Below are 9,297 nucleotides of genomic sequence, written 5' to 3' on the forward strand. Positions count from 1 at the left end.
CTTGTAGCTAGCTGTAAGTGTCTGCTAGTTTTGTGCAAACTCGTTGCAAGATTGTATTAAGGATGAACCTATCCCGAACCTGATTCCTGTAAGATTGACAACCCTGTCGGATCTGACTTCTGAAATACCATTTGCAGATATCTGATACCACAGTTGAACATGCACCAGGGTTTAATGTGAAACTGTTCATCTTACCGTTTTTCAGATATGCAGACCAGAAATGGAATCCTCTACACCAGAACATGGCTTCCTGTAACGCCTGTAAGAATCTGTTGTCTACTCCTACTTTTTTGCAAAGATTGTATTAAGGATGAACCTATCCCGAACCTGATTCCTGTAAGATTGACAACCCTGTCGGATCTGACTTCTGAAATACAATTGGCATAATTGATCATGATACATTTGAACATCCATGCACAAACTTCATGTTAATATTTTGACTGTACTGTCTTTCAGGGAACTGCAGACCAGAATGGATGGGGAAAGTACATCTTGTGCTAGCTAGCTGTAAGTGTCTGCTAGTTTTGTGCAAACTCGTTGCAAGATTGTATTAAGGATGAACCTATCCCGAACCTGATTCCTGTAAGATTGACAACCCTGTCGGATCTGACTTCTGAAATACAATTGGCATAATTGATCATGATACATTTGAACATCCATGCACAAACTTCATGTTAATATTTTGACTGTACTGTCTTTCAGGGAACTGCAGACCAGAATGGATGGGGAAAGTACATCTTGTAGCTAGCTGTAAGTGTCTGCTAGTTTTGTGCAAACTCGTTGCAAGATTGTATTTAGGATGAACCTATCCCGAACCTGATTCCTGTAAGATTGACAACCCTGTCGGATCTGACTTCTGAAATACAATTGGCATAATTGATCATGATACATTTGAACATCCATGCACAAACTTCATGTTAATATTTTGACTGTACTGTCTTTCAGGGAACTGCAGACCAGAATGGATGGGGAAAGTACATCTTGTAGCTAGCTGTAAGTGTCTGCTAGTTTTGTGCAAACTCGTTGCAAGATTGTATTAAGGATGAACCTATCCCGAACCTGATTCCTGTAAGATTGACAACCCTGTCGGATCTGACTTCTGAAATACCATTTGCAGATATCTGATACACAGTTGAACATGCACCAGGGTTTAATGTGAAACTGTTCATCTTACCGTTTTTCAGATATGCAGACCAGAAATGGATCCTCTACACCAGAACATGGCTTCCTGTAACGCCTGTAAGAATCTGTTGTCTACTCCTACTTTTTGCAAAGATTGTATTAAGGATGAACCTATCCCGAACATGATTCCTGTAAGATTGACAACCCTGTCTGACTTCTGAAATACAATTGGCATAATTGATCATGATACATTTGAACATCCATGCACAATAAAGTTAATGGTATTTTTTTTTTTTTTTCCATACTGTCTTTCAGGTTACTGCAGACCAGACATGGATGAGAAAAATACAGTCTGTAGCTAACAACTGTAAGTGTCTGCTAGTTTTGTGCAAACTCGTTGCAAGATTGTATTTAGGATGAACCTATCCCGAACCTGATTCCTGTAAGATTGACAACCCTGTCGGATCTGACTTCTGAAATACAATTGGCATAATTGATCATGATACATTTGAACATCCATGCACAAACTTCATGTTAATATTTTGACTGTACTGTCTTTCAGGGAACTGCAGACCAGAATGGATGGGGAAAGTACATCTTGTAGCTAGCTGTAAGTGTCTGCTAGTTTTGTGCAAACTCGTTGCAAGATTGTATTAAGGATGAACCTATCCCGAACCTGATTCCTGTAAGATTGACAACCCTGTCGGATCTGACTTCTGAAATACAATTGGCATAATTGATCATGATACATTTGAACATCCATGCACAATAAAGTTAATGGTATTTTTTTTTTTTCCCCATACTGTCTTTCAGGTTACTGCAGACCAGACATGGATGAGAAAATACAGTCTGTAGCTAACAACTGTAAGTGTCTGCTAGTTTTGTGCAAACTCGTTGCAAGATTGTATTTAGGATGAACCTATCCCGAACCTGATTCCTGTAAGATTGACAACCCTGTCGGATCTGACTTCTGAAATACAATTGGCATAATTGATCATGATACATTTGAACATCCATGCACAAACTTCATGTTAATATTTTGACTGTACTGTCTTTCAGGGAACTGCAGACCAGAATGGATGGGGAAAGTACATCTTGTAGCTAGCTGCTAAGTGTCTGCTAGTTTTGTGCAAACTCGTTGCAAGATTGTATTAAGGATGAACCTATCCCGAACCTGATTCCTGTAAGATTGACAACCCTGTCGGATCTGACTTCTGAAATACAATTGGCATAATTGATCATGATACATTTGAACATCCATGCACAATAAAGTTAATGGTATTTTTTTTTTTTTTTACCATACTGTCTTTCAGGTACTGCAGACCAGACATGGATGAGAAAATACAGTCTGTAGCTAACAACTGTAAGTGTCTGCTAGTTTTGTGCAAACTCGTTGCAAGATTGTATTAAGGATGAACCTATCCCGAACCTGATTCCTGTAAGATTGACAACCCTGTCGGATCTGACTTCTGAAATACAATTGGCATAATTGATCATGATACATTTGAACATCCATGCACAAACTTCATGTTAATATTTTGACTGTACTGTCTTTCAGGGAACTGCAGACCAGAATGGATGGGGAAAGTACATCTTGTAGCTAGCTGTAAGTGTCTGCTAGTTTTGTGCAAACTCGTTGCAAGATTGTATTAAGGATGAACCTATCCCGAACCTGATTCCTGTAAGATTGACAACCCTGTCGGATCTGACTTCTGAAATACAATTGGCATAATTGATCATGATACATTTGAACATCCATGCACAATAAAGTTAATGGTATTTTTTTTTTTTTTTTTGGGAAACCATACTGTCTTTCAGGTAACTGCAGACCAGACATGGATGAGAAAATACAGTCTGTAGCTAACAACTGTAAGTGTCTGCTAGTTTTGTGCAAACTCGTTGCAAGATTGTATTAAGGATGAACCTATCCCGAACCTGATTCCTGTAAGATTGACAACCCTGTCGGATCTGACTTCTGAAATACAATTGGCATAATTGATCATGATACATTTGAACATCCATGCACAAACTTCATGTTAATATTTTGACTACTGTCTTTCAGGGAACTGCAGACCAGAATGGATGGGGAAAGTACATCTTGTAGCTAGCTGTAAGTGTCTGCTAGTTTTGTGCAAACTCGTTGCAAGATTGTATTAAGGATGAACCTATCCCGAACCTGATTCCTGTAAGATTGACAACCCTGTCGGATCTGACTTCTGAAATACAATTGGCATAATTGATCATGATACATTTGAACATCCATGCACAAACTTCATGTTAATATTTTGACTGTACTGTCTTTCAGGGAACTGCAGACCAGAATGGATGGGGAAAGTACATCTTGTAGCTAGCTAGCTGTAAGTGTCTGCTAGTTTTGTGCAAACTCGTTGCAAGATTGTATTAAGGATGAACCTATCCCGAACCTGATTCCTGTAAGATTGACAACCCTGTCGGATCTGACTTCTGAAATACAATTGGCATAATTGATCATGATACATTTGAACATCCATGCACAATAAAGTTAATGGTATTTTTTTTTCCCATACTGTCTTTCAGGAAACTGCAGACCAGACATGGATGAGAAAAATACAGTCTGTCGCTAACAACTGTAAGTGTCTGCTAGTTTTGTGCAAACTTTTTTGCAAGATTGTATTAAGGATGAACCTATCCCGAACCTGATTCCTGTAAGATTGACAACCCTGTCGGATCTGACTTCTGAAATACAATTGGCATAATTGATCATGATACATTTGAACATCCATGCACAAACTTCATGTTAATATTTTGACTGTACTGTCTTTCAGGGAACTGCAGACCAGAATGGATGGGGAAAGTACATCTTGTAGCTAGCTGTGTAAGTGTCTGCTAGTTTTGTGCAAACTCGTTGCAAGATTGTATTAAGGATGAACCTATCCCGAACCTGATTCCTGTAAGATTGACAACCCTGTCGGATCTGACTTCTGAAATACAATTGGCATAATTGATCATGATACATTTGAACATCCATGCACAAACTTCATGTTAATATTTTGACTGTACTGTCTTTCAGGGAACTGCAGACCAGAATGGATGGGGAAAGTACATCTTGTAGCTAGCTGTAAGTGTCTGCTAGTTTTGTGCAAACTCGTTGCAAGATTGTATTAAGGATGAACCTATCCCGAACCTGATTCCTGTAAGATTGACAACCCTGTCGGATCTGACTTCTGAAATACAATTGGCATAATTGATCATGATACATTTGAACATCCATGCACAAATTTAATGTTAATATTTTTTTTTTTTTTTTTTACTGTACTGTCTTTCAGGGAACTGCAGACCAGAATGGATGAGAAAAGTACAGTCTTGTAGCTAGCTGTAAGTGTCTGCTAGTTTTGTGCAAACTCGTTGCAAGATTGTATTTAGGATGAACCTATCCCGAACCTGATTCCTGTAAGATTGACAACCCTGTCGGATCTGACTTCTGAAATACAATTGGCATAATTGATCATGATACATTTGAACATCCATGCACAAACTTCATGTTAATATTTTGACTGTACTGTCTTTCAGGGAACTGCAGACCAGAATGGATGGGGAAAGTACATCTTGTAGCTAGCTGTAAGTGTCTGTTAGTTTTGTGCAAACTCGTTGCAAGATTGTATTAAGGATGAACCTATCCCGAACCTGATTTCTGTAAGATTGACAACCCTATTGGATCTGACTTCTGAAATACCATTTGCAGATATCTGATACCACAGTTGAACATGCACCAGGGTTTAATGTGAAACTGTTCATCTTACCGTTTTTCAGATATGCAGACCAGAAATGGAATCCTCTACACCAGAACATGGCTTCCTGTAACGCCTGTAAGAATCTGTTGTCTACTCCTACTTTTTTTGCAAAGATTGTATTAAGGATGAACCTATCCCGAACCTGATTCCTGTAAGATTGACAACCCTGTCGGATCTGACTTCTGAAATACAATTGGCATAATTGATCATGATACATTTGAACATCCATGCACAAACTTCATGTTAATATTTTGACTGTACTGTCTTTCAGGGAACTGCAGACCAGAATGGATGGGGAAAGTACATCTTGTAGCTAGCTGTGTAAGTGTCTGCTAGTTTTGTGCAAACTCGTTGCAAGATTGTATTAAGGATGAACCTATCCCGAACCTGATTCCTGTAAGATTGACAACCCTGTCGGATCTGACTTCTGAAATACAATTGGCATAATTGATCATGATACATTTGAACATCCATGCACAATAAAGTTAATGGTATTTTTTTTTTTTTTTACCATACTGTCTTTCAGGTTACTGCAGACCAGACATGGATGAGAAAAATACAGTCTGTAGCTAACAACTGTAAGTGTCTGCTAGTTTTGTGCAAACTCGTTGCAAGATTGTATTTAGGATGAACCTATCCCGAACCTGATTCCTGTAAGATTGACAACCCTGTCGGATCTGACTTCTGAAATACAATTGGCATAATTGATCATGATACATTTGAACATCCATGCACAAACTTCATGTTAATATTTTGACTGTACTGTCTTTCAGGGAACTGCAGACCAGAATGGATGGGGAAAGTACATCTTGTAGCTAGCTGTAAGTGTCTGCTAGTTTTGTGCAAACTCGTTGCAAGATTGTATTAAGGATGAACCTATCCCGAACCTGATTTCTGTAAGATTGACAACCCTATTGGATCTGACTTCTGAAATACCATTTGCAGATATCTGATACCACAGTTGAACATGCACCAGGGTTTAATGTGAAACTGTTCATCTTACCGTTTTCAGATATGCAGACCAGAAATGGAATCCTCTACACCAGAACATGGCTTCCTGTAACGCCTGTAAGAATCTGTTGTCTACTCCTACTTTTTTGCAAAGATTGTATTAAGGATGAACCTATCCCGAACCTGATTCCTGTAAGATTGACAACCCTGTCGGATCTGACTTCTGAAATACAATTGGCATAATTGATCATGATACATTTGAACATCCATGCACAAACTTCATGTTAATATTTTGACTGTACTGTCTTTCAGGGAACTGCAGACCAGAATGGATGGGGAAAGTACATCTTGTAGCTAGCTAGCTGTAAGTGTCTGCTAGTTTTGTGCAAACTCGTTGCAAGATTGTATTAAGGATGAACCTATCCCGAACCTGATTCCTGTAAGATTGACAACCCTGTCGGATCTGACTTCTGAAATACAATTGGCATAATTGATCATGATACATTTGAACATCCATGCACAAACTTCATGTTAATATTTTGACTGTACTGTCTTTCAGGGAACTGCAGACCAGAATGGATGGGGAAAGTACATCTTGTAGCTAGCTGTAGCTGTAGTGTCTGCTAGTTTTGTGCAAACTCGTTGCAAGATTGTATTAAGGATGAACCTATCCCGAACCTGATTCCTGTAAGATTGACAACCCTGTCGGATCTGACTTCTGAAATACAATTGGCATAATTGATCATGATACATTTGAACATCCATGCACAAACTTCATGTTAATATTTTGACTGTACTGTCTTTCAGGGAACTGCAGACCAGAATGGATGGGGAAAGTACATCTTGTAGCTAGCTGTAAGTGTCTGCTAGTTTTGTGCAAACTCGTTGCAAGATTGTATTAAGGATGAACCTATCCCGAACCTGATTCCTGTAAGATTGACAACCCTGTCGGATCTGACTTCTGAAATACAATTGGCATAATTGATCATGATACATTTGAACATCCATGCACAAATTTCATGTTAATATTTTGACTGTACTGTCTTTCAGGGAACTGCAGACCAGAATGGATGGGGAAAGTACATCTTGTAGCTAGCTAGCTGTAAGTGTCTGCTAGTTTTGTGCAAACTCGTTGCAAGATTGTATTTAGGATGAACCTATCCCGAACCTGATTCCTGTAAGATTGACAACCCTGTCGGATCTGACTTCTGAAATACAATTGGCATAATTGATCATGATACATTTGAACATCCATGCACAAACTTCATGTTAATATTTTGACTGTACTGTCTTTCAGGGAACTGCAGACCAGAATGGATGGGGAAAGTACATCTTGTAGCTAGCTGTGTAAGTGTCTGCTAGTTTTGTGCAAACTCGTTGCAAGATTGTATTAAGGATGAACCTATCCCGAACCTGATTCCTGTAAGATTGACAACCCTGTCGGATCTGACTTCTGAAATACAATTGGCATAATTGATCATGATACATTTCAACATCCATGCACAATAAAGTTAATGGTATTTTTTTTTTTAAACCATACTGTCTTTCAGGTAACTGCAGAGCAGACATGGATGAGAAAAATACAGTCTGTAGCTAACAACTGTAAGTGTCTGCTAGTTTTGTGCAAACTCGTTGCAAGATTGTATTAAGGATGAACCTATCCCGAACCTGATTCCTGTAAGATTGACAACCCTGTCGGATCTGACTTCTGAAATACAATTGGCATAATTGATCATGATACATTTGAACATCCATGCACAAACTTCATGTTAATATTTTGACTACTGTCTTTCAGGGAACTGCAGACCAGAATGGATGGGGAAAGTACATCTTGTAGCTAGCTGTAAGTGTCTGCTAGTTTTGTGCAAACTCGTTGCAAGATTGTATTAAGGATGAACCTATCCCGAACCTGATTTCTGTAAGATTGACAACCCTATTGGATCTGACTTCTGAAATACCATTTGCAGATATCTGATACCACAGTTGAACATGCACCAGGGTTTAATGTGAAACTGTTCATCTTACCGTTTTCAGATATGCAGACCAGAAATGGAATCCTCTACACCAGAACATGGCTTCCTGTAACGCCTGTAAGAATCTGTTGTCTGCTCCTACTTTTTGCAAAGATTGTATTAAGGATGAACCTATCCCGAACCTGATTCCTGTAAGATTGACAACCCTGTCGGATCTGACTTCTGAAATACAATTGGCATAATTGATCATGATACATTTGAACATCCATGCACAAATTTCATGTTAATATTTTGACTGTACTGTCTTTCAGGGAACTGCAGACCAGAATGGATGGGGAAAGTACATCTTGTAGCTAGCTGTAAGTGTCTGCTAGTTTTGTGCAAACTCGTTGCAAGATTGTATTAAGGATGAACCTATCCCGAACCTGATTCCTGTAAGATTGACAACCCTGTCGGATCTGACTTCTGAAATACCATTTGCAGATATCTGATACCACAGTTGAACATGCACCAGGGTTTAATGTGAAACTGTTCATCTTACCGTTTTTCAGATATGCAGACCAGAAATGGAATCCTCTACACCAGAACATGGCTTCCTGTAACGCCTGTAAGAATCTGTTGTCTACTCCTACTTTTTGCAAAGATTGTATTAAGGATGAACCTATCCCGAACCTGATTCCTGTAAGATTGACAACCCTGTCGGATCTGACTTCTGAAATACAATTGGCATAATTGATCATGATACATTTGAACATCCATGCACAAACTTCATGTTAATATTTTGACTGTACTGTCTTTCAGGGAACTGCAGACCAGAATGGATGGGAAAGTACATCTTGTAGCTAGCTGTGTAGTGTCTGCTAGTTTTGTGCAAACTCGTTGCAAGATTGTATTTAAGGATGAACCTATCCCGAACCTGATTCCTGTAAGATTGACAACCCTGTCGGATCTGACTTCTGAAATACAATTGGCATAATTGATCATGATACATTTGAACATCCATGCACAAACTTCATGTTAATATTTTGACTGTACTGTCTTTCAGGGAACTGCAGACCAGAATGGATGGGGAAAGTACATCTTGTAGCTAGCTGTAAGTGTCTGCTAGTTTTGTGCAAACTCGTTGCAAGATTGTATTAAGGATGAACCTATCCCGAACCTGATTCCTGTAAGATTGACAACCCTGTCGGATCTGACTTCTGAAATACAATTGGCATAATTGATCATGATACATTTGAACATCCATGCACAATAAAGTTAATGGTATTTTTTTTTTTTTTTACCATACTGTCTTTCAGGTTACTGCAGACCAGACATGGATGAGAAAAATACAGTCTGTAGCTAACAACTGTAAGTGTCTGCTAGTTTTGTGCAAACTCGTTGCAAGATTGTATTTAGGATGAACCTATCCCGAACCTGATTCCTGTAAGATTGACAACCCTGTCGGATCTGACTTCTGAAATACAATTGGCATAATTGAT

General features: G+C 38.9%; 1 long non-coding RNA gene and 37 other non-coding genes across 38 annotated transcripts in view; all 38 read left to right on the forward strand.

Annotated features, from left to right (window-relative positions):
• The window catches only part of LOC118397822 (uncharacterized), a 39,041-nt gene that overhangs the window by 18,670 nt on the left and 11,074 nt on the right, over positions 1 to 9,297 (forward strand). The window contains exons 5-9 of the long non-coding RNA XR_008071218.1: positions 206 to 261; positions 4,912 to 4,967; positions 5,905 to 5,960; positions 7,878 to 7,933; positions 8,368 to 8,423. This is a non-coding gene — a long non-coding RNA (uncharacterized LOC118397822). The remainder of the gene's footprint in view (positions 1 to 205; positions 262 to 4,911; positions 4,968 to 5,904; positions 5,961 to 7,877; positions 7,934 to 8,367; positions 8,424 to 9,297) is intronic.
• Positions 55 to 126, forward strand: LOC127909695 (small nucleolar RNA SNORD50). The gene has a single exon (XR_008072290.1). It is a non-coding gene; the product is annotated as a small nucleolar RNA SNORD50 (small nucleolar RNA).
• LOC127909697 (small nucleolar RNA SNORD50) lies at positions 303 to 374 on the forward strand. Its single transcript, XR_008072291.1, has one exon. It is a non-coding gene; the product is annotated as a small nucleolar RNA SNORD50 (small nucleolar RNA).
• LOC127909698 (small nucleolar RNA SNORD50) lies at positions 549 to 620 on the forward strand. Its single transcript, XR_008072292.1, has one exon. It is a non-coding gene; the product is annotated as a small nucleolar RNA SNORD50 (small nucleolar RNA).
• On the forward strand, positions 792 to 863 carry LOC127909769 (small nucleolar RNA SNORD50). Its single transcript, XR_008072364.1, has one exon. It is a non-coding gene; the product is annotated as a small nucleolar RNA SNORD50 (small nucleolar RNA).
• Positions 1,035 to 1,106, forward strand: LOC127909699 (small nucleolar RNA SNORD50). The gene has a single exon (XR_008072293.1). It is a non-coding gene; the product is annotated as a small nucleolar RNA SNORD50 (small nucleolar RNA).
• LOC127909770 (small nucleolar RNA SNORD50) lies at positions 1,531 to 1,602 on the forward strand. The gene has a single exon (XR_008072365.1). It is a non-coding gene; the product is annotated as a small nucleolar RNA SNORD50 (small nucleolar RNA).
• Positions 1,774 to 1,845, forward strand: LOC127909700 (small nucleolar RNA SNORD50). Its single transcript, XR_008072294.1, has one exon. It is a non-coding gene; the product is annotated as a small nucleolar RNA SNORD50 (small nucleolar RNA).
• On the forward strand, positions 2,028 to 2,099 carry LOC127909771 (small nucleolar RNA SNORD50). Its single transcript, XR_008072366.1, has one exon. It is a non-coding gene; the product is annotated as a small nucleolar RNA SNORD50 (small nucleolar RNA).
• On the forward strand, positions 2,272 to 2,343 carry LOC127909701 (small nucleolar RNA SNORD50). Its single transcript, XR_008072295.1, has one exon. It is a non-coding gene; the product is annotated as a small nucleolar RNA SNORD50 (small nucleolar RNA).
• On the forward strand, positions 2,527 to 2,598 carry LOC127909702 (small nucleolar RNA SNORD50). The gene has a single exon (XR_008072296.1). It is a non-coding gene; the product is annotated as a small nucleolar RNA SNORD50 (small nucleolar RNA).
• On the forward strand, positions 2,770 to 2,841 carry LOC127909703 (small nucleolar RNA SNORD50). Its single transcript, XR_008072297.1, has one exon. It is a non-coding gene; the product is annotated as a small nucleolar RNA SNORD50 (small nucleolar RNA).
• LOC127909704 (small nucleolar RNA SNORD50) lies at positions 3,033 to 3,104 on the forward strand. The gene has a single exon (XR_008072298.1). It is a non-coding gene; the product is annotated as a small nucleolar RNA SNORD50 (small nucleolar RNA).
• On the forward strand, positions 3,274 to 3,345 carry LOC127909705 (small nucleolar RNA SNORD50). Its single transcript, XR_008072299.1, has one exon. It is a non-coding gene; the product is annotated as a small nucleolar RNA SNORD50 (small nucleolar RNA).
• LOC127909706 (small nucleolar RNA SNORD50) lies at positions 3,521 to 3,592 on the forward strand. The gene has a single exon (XR_008072300.1). It is a non-coding gene; the product is annotated as a small nucleolar RNA SNORD50 (small nucleolar RNA).
• LOC127909707 (small nucleolar RNA SNORD50) lies at positions 3,773 to 3,844 on the forward strand. The gene has a single exon (XR_008072301.1). It is a non-coding gene; the product is annotated as a small nucleolar RNA SNORD50 (small nucleolar RNA).
• Positions 4,018 to 4,089, forward strand: LOC127909708 (small nucleolar RNA SNORD50). Its single transcript, XR_008072302.1, has one exon. It is a non-coding gene; the product is annotated as a small nucleolar RNA SNORD50 (small nucleolar RNA).
• LOC127909709 (small nucleolar RNA SNORD50) lies at positions 4,261 to 4,332 on the forward strand. Its single transcript, XR_008072303.1, has one exon. It is a non-coding gene; the product is annotated as a small nucleolar RNA SNORD50 (small nucleolar RNA).
• On the forward strand, positions 4,518 to 4,589 carry LOC127909772 (small nucleolar RNA SNORD50). Its single transcript, XR_008072367.1, has one exon. It is a non-coding gene; the product is annotated as a small nucleolar RNA SNORD50 (small nucleolar RNA).
• LOC127909777 (small nucleolar RNA SNORD50) lies at positions 4,761 to 4,832 on the forward strand. Its single transcript, XR_008072372.1, has one exon. It is a non-coding gene; the product is annotated as a small nucleolar RNA SNORD50 (small nucleolar RNA).
• Positions 5,010 to 5,081, forward strand: LOC127909710 (small nucleolar RNA SNORD50). The gene has a single exon (XR_008072304.1). It is a non-coding gene; the product is annotated as a small nucleolar RNA SNORD50 (small nucleolar RNA).
• Positions 5,255 to 5,326, forward strand: LOC127909711 (small nucleolar RNA SNORD50). The gene has a single exon (XR_008072305.1). It is a non-coding gene; the product is annotated as a small nucleolar RNA SNORD50 (small nucleolar RNA).
• LOC127909773 (small nucleolar RNA SNORD50) lies at positions 5,512 to 5,583 on the forward strand. Its single transcript, XR_008072368.1, has one exon. It is a non-coding gene; the product is annotated as a small nucleolar RNA SNORD50 (small nucleolar RNA).
• Positions 5,755 to 5,826, forward strand: LOC127909778 (small nucleolar RNA SNORD50). The gene has a single exon (XR_008072373.1). It is a non-coding gene; the product is annotated as a small nucleolar RNA SNORD50 (small nucleolar RNA).
• LOC127909712 (small nucleolar RNA SNORD50) lies at positions 6,002 to 6,073 on the forward strand. Its single transcript, XR_008072306.1, has one exon. It is a non-coding gene; the product is annotated as a small nucleolar RNA SNORD50 (small nucleolar RNA).
• Positions 6,249 to 6,320, forward strand: LOC127909713 (small nucleolar RNA SNORD50). The gene has a single exon (XR_008072307.1). It is a non-coding gene; the product is annotated as a small nucleolar RNA SNORD50 (small nucleolar RNA).
• LOC127909714 (small nucleolar RNA SNORD50) lies at positions 6,497 to 6,568 on the forward strand. The gene has a single exon (XR_008072308.1). It is a non-coding gene; the product is annotated as a small nucleolar RNA SNORD50 (small nucleolar RNA).
• On the forward strand, positions 6,740 to 6,811 carry LOC127909715 (small nucleolar RNA SNORD50). Its single transcript, XR_008072309.1, has one exon. It is a non-coding gene; the product is annotated as a small nucleolar RNA SNORD50 (small nucleolar RNA).
• On the forward strand, positions 6,987 to 7,058 carry LOC127909774 (small nucleolar RNA SNORD50). The gene has a single exon (XR_008072369.1). It is a non-coding gene; the product is annotated as a small nucleolar RNA SNORD50 (small nucleolar RNA).
• On the forward strand, positions 7,232 to 7,303 carry LOC127909716 (small nucleolar RNA SNORD50). Its single transcript, XR_008072310.1, has one exon. It is a non-coding gene; the product is annotated as a small nucleolar RNA SNORD50 (small nucleolar RNA).
• On the forward strand, positions 7,487 to 7,558 carry LOC127909717 (small nucleolar RNA SNORD50). Its single transcript, XR_008072311.1, has one exon. It is a non-coding gene; the product is annotated as a small nucleolar RNA SNORD50 (small nucleolar RNA).
• Positions 7,728 to 7,799, forward strand: LOC127909779 (small nucleolar RNA SNORD50). The gene has a single exon (XR_008072374.1). It is a non-coding gene; the product is annotated as a small nucleolar RNA SNORD50 (small nucleolar RNA).
• On the forward strand, positions 7,974 to 8,045 carry LOC127909718 (small nucleolar RNA SNORD50). The gene has a single exon (XR_008072312.1). It is a non-coding gene; the product is annotated as a small nucleolar RNA SNORD50 (small nucleolar RNA).
• On the forward strand, positions 8,217 to 8,288 carry LOC127909719 (small nucleolar RNA SNORD50). The gene has a single exon (XR_008072313.1). It is a non-coding gene; the product is annotated as a small nucleolar RNA SNORD50 (small nucleolar RNA).
• LOC127909720 (small nucleolar RNA SNORD50) lies at positions 8,464 to 8,535 on the forward strand. The gene has a single exon (XR_008072314.1). It is a non-coding gene; the product is annotated as a small nucleolar RNA SNORD50 (small nucleolar RNA).
• Positions 8,708 to 8,779, forward strand: LOC127909762 (small nucleolar RNA SNORD50). The gene has a single exon (XR_008072357.1). It is a non-coding gene; the product is annotated as a small nucleolar RNA SNORD50 (small nucleolar RNA).
• Positions 8,951 to 9,022, forward strand: LOC127909721 (small nucleolar RNA SNORD50). Its single transcript, XR_008072315.1, has one exon. It is a non-coding gene; the product is annotated as a small nucleolar RNA SNORD50 (small nucleolar RNA).
• LOC127909775 (small nucleolar RNA SNORD50) lies at positions 9,208 to 9,279 on the forward strand. The gene has a single exon (XR_008072370.1). It is a non-coding gene; the product is annotated as a small nucleolar RNA SNORD50 (small nucleolar RNA).

The sequence above is a fragment of the Oncorhynchus keta genome, chromosome 19, assembly GCF_023373465.1.
Source record: "Oncorhynchus keta strain PuntledgeMale-10-30-2019 chromosome 19, Oket_V2, whole genome shotgun sequence".
NCBI classification, from domain to species: domain Eukaryota; kingdom Metazoa; phylum Chordata; class Actinopteri; order Salmoniformes; family Salmonidae; genus Oncorhynchus; species Oncorhynchus keta.